General features: G+C 62.3%; 1 long non-coding RNA gene across 2 annotated transcripts; it reads right to left on the reverse strand.

Annotated features, from left to right (window-relative positions):
• Positions 1 to 3,713: 3,713 nt before the first annotated feature.
• LOC123933777 lies at positions 3,714 to 5,620 on the reverse strand. 2 transcript variants are annotated; one of them, XR_006816672.1, is made up of 3 exons: positions 5,495 to 5,620; positions 4,841 to 5,073; positions 3,714 to 4,667 (listed from the first exon to the last, which is right to left on the reverse strand). It is a non-coding gene; the product is annotated as an uncharacterized LOC123933777 (long non-coding RNA). The 2 variants fall into 2 exon arrangements; XR_006816671.1 differs by having other exon boundaries at positions 4,841 to 5,605.
• Between the last annotated feature and the right edge of the window lie 380 nt (positions 5,621 to 6,000).

Consider the following 6,000-nt stretch of genomic DNA (forward strand, 5'->3'; position numbering starts at 1 on the left):
GCAAAGACCCTCTGGACCCACCTGCAGGCTGAGCAGAGCCCTGTCCCGCCGGAGGCGCAGCGGCGCACCGTCTGTGGGTGTCACCTGGGGACTCAGCCGGCTCCCAGGTGCAGGCGGGGTTCTGAGGCGGAGGCAGGGGAGGGGCAGCGGAGCGGAGACTGGGGAAAGCGGGAGCTACGGGCAGCGGCAGAGCAAGGGGTGGGATGGGGGGCCTGCGAGGGAGTACTGCGACCGGATTGGGGAAGGAAAGAACCTCCGTGCCTGTGGGAATGCAGGGACAAGGGAAAGGACAGACTGGCCAGCTGGGTAGCAAGGAGTAGGTCGGGGGATGGAGCTCCGGCAGGCTGGGCAAAGAGAAGTAGAGGTTCAGGCCGCCACCTCCTCCCCCAGCAACTCCTCCCTGTAGGCGTTTCATTTCCTGTTGCCAACACACCCGGATCCCCAGTACCGCACACCCCCAACCCCGCTCTTGTCCCCCTGCCCGCCCCAGGAACCCGATCTGTCTCCAGTCTCAGCCCAGTGGCCCCCGCTGCTCTCAAGGGAGGGGCCCCGCCCGCACTGTTCCCTGGGCGACAGGTGCCTGGAGCCCAGCTCAGGTAGCATCACCCAGGCAACGGCCTAGAAACCCCCCCCCCAGCTCAGGTGTGCCGGCTCCACCCCCGCACTGAAACTGAGGGCCCAGCTGAGCCGCCGCAGGTCTCTAGGGGCAAGGGATAAAGAATTTCTTGTGAAAGCAGGGGAGGGGCACACGGGTTCGTGGTGAAGGGGGAAGAGTAGGAGAGACAGAGGCCCCGGCTGGGCGTGAGGCCCCAGGACCCAAGGCTTTGCCATGAGGAGTAAATGATCACTCTGGAGGAGCCCAAGAGGGTGACCCCAGGTGAACCCTACCTCACTGTCCCCAGGAAAGACCCTCCCACTTCTGAGACCCCATCAGAGCCTGTGACTCCTCTTGGGGGGGGGGGCCGACTTGGGACTCACAGACTCTAATTCAAATCCTGCCACCAACCAGGGACCGATCATGGAAGGTCAAGGTCCTTAACCTTCTTAGGGTCAAATACCCCTGTGAGAAACCTTACATGACCCACAAACATGGGCCCCTCGTTTGGGGGAGTCATGAACTCCCTCAAGTCCTTTCCTGGGTACTAGGAACTGAGGGGAAAAGAATGGTGGCGGGAGACGCTGATGAAAATTCCTTCCTTTCATACACTTTCCTGGGTGGCAGGCGGACCCTTTAAGGCAGAGCTGGGGCCCCATTTGGAAGAGCCCCTCACTTCCATACCTCCTCCTGAGGAGGGAGGGCCCACGGCCTGTCTGCTCTATGAGGGGGCACCCCTTGTCGGTCTGGGAGGTAACAGGGCCACTGGGGCCCCCCAACATGGTCTCTGAAGGCACCGCTCTAGGGCCCTGGGCGTGGTGTGCACTGGGCGCCTCTCCACCCGTTCAGTGCGTGCACAGCTTCTGGGAATGCGGTTTCAGCACTTGGGGGAAGAGAGGTTTATACTTCCATCAGATTTGCAACAAGGTCATCGACCAAAAAAAGCTCGAGAGAACTGCTGAAAGGGAGACTGAGGCCAGCACCCAAGAGCGGGGCTGTGGGGTGGACTGCGGTGGCCCGGCAGACAGGGCTGGAGTGGAAAGGAGCCAAAGGAGCCCGTGACTGGGCCTGCAGGCCGTGGTGATCCTGGGGAATCTCGGGGCTGTTTGCCCAGCTCATCCAGCGCCCGGGGGCCTGGATTTCACGCTGGGGAGGGGCGGCTGAGGAGAAGGGCAAACAGAGGCAAGCCTGGGGGCCTGGAGGAATCCGGACACACAGGTTGAAGCAGTTGTCGAGGCGGACCTGAAGCCCAGGTCTGCGAGGGCCCCAGCAACCCTCCCTCGGGGCCTCCCATTCCAGGCAGCCCGGCCCCGGGTCTCTTTGCTCTTTAGGTTCAGAGAAAGCCTTGGGTTTCATGAGATCAGCTCACCCTGATGAGCTCAGGTCACCCGTGAGCCTGCAGTCAGGCCTGGCACCAAGGACCCTCCGTTCCACCGGCAGCTCTAAACCCCCAGCGTTGTGACAGGACCCGTGAGCGCTGCACACACACACCCTGGCTAAGTGTCCTGCCCCCGGGGGCAGCACCCAGGACCCTCAGTGTTCTAGATCCGAATTCCTCTTGGGCTCAACAGGTCAACAGTCCAGCAGAGAAGACGTGCCCGCTGCTGCCAGGGGTGGGCCGGCCACATGGGAGGGGGTGCTCAGAGGCTGAAGACACAGACCCCTCCCCCCCCACCCCGCCCAGGCTTTCGGGGAGGTTGAACGTGGGACAGGCTGTGGGAGAACAAGGAGAGGTCGGCAGGGCTGGTCAGAGGAACCGCGAGCAGGAGGGCTAAGTGGCCGAGGGTGAATTCCCAGGGCGCGCAGGTGGGACAGGCTTCCCACCCTCAGCCCTCCTTAGGCCGTCTCTTGGGTCCCCGGGGCCACCTGGACTGCGTGGGATCCGGGAACCAAAGGGTTAAAGCTGGGGCCCAGCAGGGACCGTTGGGGACTGGAATGCCATTGATATGGAGGTGCGGACTCCCTTGGCGCAGTTACCACCTCCAAGTCCGCTGGACTCCCCACCCCCACCACTCCGCTTCCGCCCCCGGAAAGAGATGGGGGAGGGAAACCTGCCCCAAGACGCAGGGAAACTGAGGCACGGGGGAAGGGAGGGCGGCCTCACTCTACTCACTGCTTCCGGGAGTAGCACAAATGGACCAGATCTGTGTTCTGTGGGAGGACAGAGGGGTGGGGCACTCAGGTGGGCGGAAGCAGCCCACCCTCGGCTTAGGCGGGGGAAGGGCGGAAGCAGGTTAACTCCAATCCCAACAGCTTCCACGTTTTAGAGAAAAGTGTGGCCCATAGACAAAGGAGGGGAACTGAAAGTCCGAGAGCCACCATGCTGCCAAGAAGAGTATGGTCCAGGTGGGCTGAGGGACTGCTGGGGGAATGCACAACCCCAAAGGAACAGCAGCCTCCGCTTTGGGGAGATGCCCAAAGCCCCAGACTTTGTGGGTAGAAAAGCCAGATTCCCTGGGCCCCTGAACCAAAAGGTGCAGATGAAACCCTGGAGTCCCATGACAGCTCGTTACCCCCATTTTCCAGACAATGAAACAAGCTCAGAGCGCAATGGGAACTTGCCCACAGGTCCTTTGAGAAACAGGATAAGCCTGAAGCAGCCCCAGACCATGACCTCAAAGCCCTGAGCCCAGTGCTGGAGGGTGACCTGGGGCTCCTAGTGCCTCTTCGCCCACAGCCCCCTCCACCCCCCCCCCCATTCTGCCCCATTCCTCCCCAGCCAGTGTTCCCTCCTTCCCTACTCCTCCAGGCACCCGGCAGCCTGCTCCAGAAAGGCTGTGCACAGAAGTGCCTCTGGATCTGATCACACCAGGAAGACCCCCTCCAAGACCCCCCCCCACCCCAACGCCACCGCCCCTTCTCTGGCTCTGCTCCCACCTGCTGTGGGCAGCCTCAGGGAGGACGGGCAGACCTTGCTGGGTAAGTCGCCAGTTCCATAACCTCAGCTGCTTCCCTGCTGCAAAATGAAGGAAGGGAGAAGTCGACCTTACCTGCCCCCAGGGGCACTACAAGAATCTGCCCACGCACCTTGGGGGAGGATCACTCTAGGGCCTGACCTGTCACGAGAGTCTTTTGGTAACAGCATCATGGCCTTTTCACTCTGGTCAGACTCCGTAGATGTGGCAGCAATTAACTTTATTATCTGCGGTAACTGTCAGCTTTCACCCGGTAGCAGTTACCCATCTGGGGTTCTGAGTGGGGGTCACCCCTCACCTCAAGGCTGTGGTCTTTCAGAGCATGCCTTCAGTCTTGTCCTTCCTGCAGAGTCTGATTCTTAGAGGAGAGAGGAGAGCTGCGGGGATATGGGACGGGGGGTGGAGGAAGCAAGCCAGCAGGAATGGGAACTCGGCCATAATTCAAGAAAGGGGAAAGGGAATCATTAAGGTACTAGTGCCTTGGGCTCCTGCTGGAGGACTGCAAGGGCACCCAGGGCTCCAGGTCAGCAAGACACAAGGTGTCAAACACAGGGTTCAGGGAAGCTGAGAAGACAGCTCTGGAGGTGGGCCAGCCCCCCCTTCCTCGGGGGGGGGGGGAGAACCCTGCCCGTATGGATTGCATGGCAGCCCCCAACACAGGCCAGGCCTTAAGCCCTGGAACCTGTGAGCACGGCCTTATTTGAAAAGCCTTTGCAGCTGTAATTAAGATAAATTAAAAACCTCAAGATGAGATCATTCTGGATTCAGGGTGGGCCCTACACCCAATGACGGGTGTCAGAAGAAAAAAATAGGAAGATTTGAGACACAGACACAGGGTAAGGCGGGGCGAAGCTGGAGCCCGAGGCTGGAGGGACAAGGCTGCAAGCCGAGGAACGCCAGGGTCAGCAGGAGCCGGGAGAGGCAAGAGAGGATCCTCCCCGAGAGCCTTGGGAGGAGGACAGTTCTAAATGCCTTGATTTTGGACTTCTGGTTCCCAGAGCCTTGAGAGAACAGATTCTTTTTATTTTAAGTGGCCCGGTTTGTGGTGATTTGCTCCAGCAGTCCCAGGAAATTCATATACTGCCTTTCTTGCTGGTGGATCCCCGGCTCTCCGAGGTCGCCCAGGGTCAAGTTGGCTTCCTGATACCACTCTGGACCTGTAGAAGACCCATTGAGATAGGACATCTGCCGTTACCTGAGACCAAGCCACCTGAGTAACAAAGGGAACTTTTATTCGGGGTTGCGCACCGCTGGGGAGAACCTGGCAGGGTGGGGAAGGAGAGGGTAAGCAAAGGTCGCGGGAGAATAGTAGCTTCCTTTCATGACTCACCTTGGGAGCCTTCCTGTCCCTGGTGGGGACGACCTGGCCCTTGCATGTGATGCTGCTGCTCCTGCACCCAGTATCGGTTAGCCATCAGCACCACTGCTCTTCCGGGGCACCCAGGAAGAACCCTCGGATCTATTTCAGTTCACAGCCTGACTCCCGACTTGTAAGGCCGCGGGGCAGGTTTCCGGAAACCACACACGCAGAGTGGGGCAAGGCCTTGTGATGGGACCCAAACCCTTCGTTTTCGAGGGGAAAATGAGACATTTGGAGGACCCGGTCAGGGCATTTCAAACTCTTGTTTTCATTTCCGCAAGGCAAGTGCGGTGGGCGTCCCCCCCCCCCCACCCCAACCCCCGTCCCTGTCCAGAAGGCTCGGATAAGCCGCGCACTTATCAGCACACGGGATGAGTTACGGTCTCAAATAACCAGGCGGGACGCTTGCTGCAGGGCAGGCGGGGGAAATGGAATAAAGACCCTATTCTTTCAAACGAATGTATTTTTAGACTTGGTGCTTCCACCCCAAAGCTGGGCGGCTCCCCGGACACTCCCTCCCTCTTGCGCAGTCCAGGCTCTGACCCAGGCTTTCTGAAGCCGTCGGTATGGGGAAGGCGGTCGGGGCGCGCGGCCCGGCGGTCCCAGGCGGGTCTGGTTACTAACCCGCCCGCAGCCCCTCGGGGTCGACGGTCTCGGGAGGGCCGCGCCGTCAGCAGGGAGGCGACAGGAAGAGGTGCGGTGGCGGGAAGGCGGGCAGCAACCAGGGGGCGCGGGGCGCGGGCGGCGCCAGCAGGCTGGAGGGCGCGGGGCGCGCGGGCAGAGGCGGCAGCGGCTGGGGGGGCGGCTCGGCGGCGAGCGGGGGGCGGCCGCGTGAGCCCACCGGCCCGGGCGTGGCGGCGACGGCGGCCTCGGGCAGCGGCGGCAGCGGCAGGTGCGCGGGCGGCGGCGCGGGCGCGGGCAGGCGCGGCAGGTCCTGCAGCGCGAGCGCGGCGGCAGGCGGCGCGGGCACGCAGGCCTCGGGCGGCAGCTCCGGCAGCGCCAGGTGGGCGCCGGGGCCCCAGGGCACGAGGGGCTCGGGCCGCAGCGGAAGCGCGGGCAGAGGCGGCAGCTCCGCCAGGGCGAGCGCCGAGGGCGGCGGCGGCGGCGCGGGGCTCAGGCCGGGCGGCAGG

The sequence above is a fragment of the Meles meles genome, chromosome 21, assembly GCF_922984935.1.
Source record: "Meles meles chromosome 21, mMelMel3.1 paternal haplotype, whole genome shotgun sequence".
Lineage (NCBI taxonomy): Eukaryota > Metazoa > Chordata > Mammalia > Carnivora > Mustelidae > Meles > Meles meles.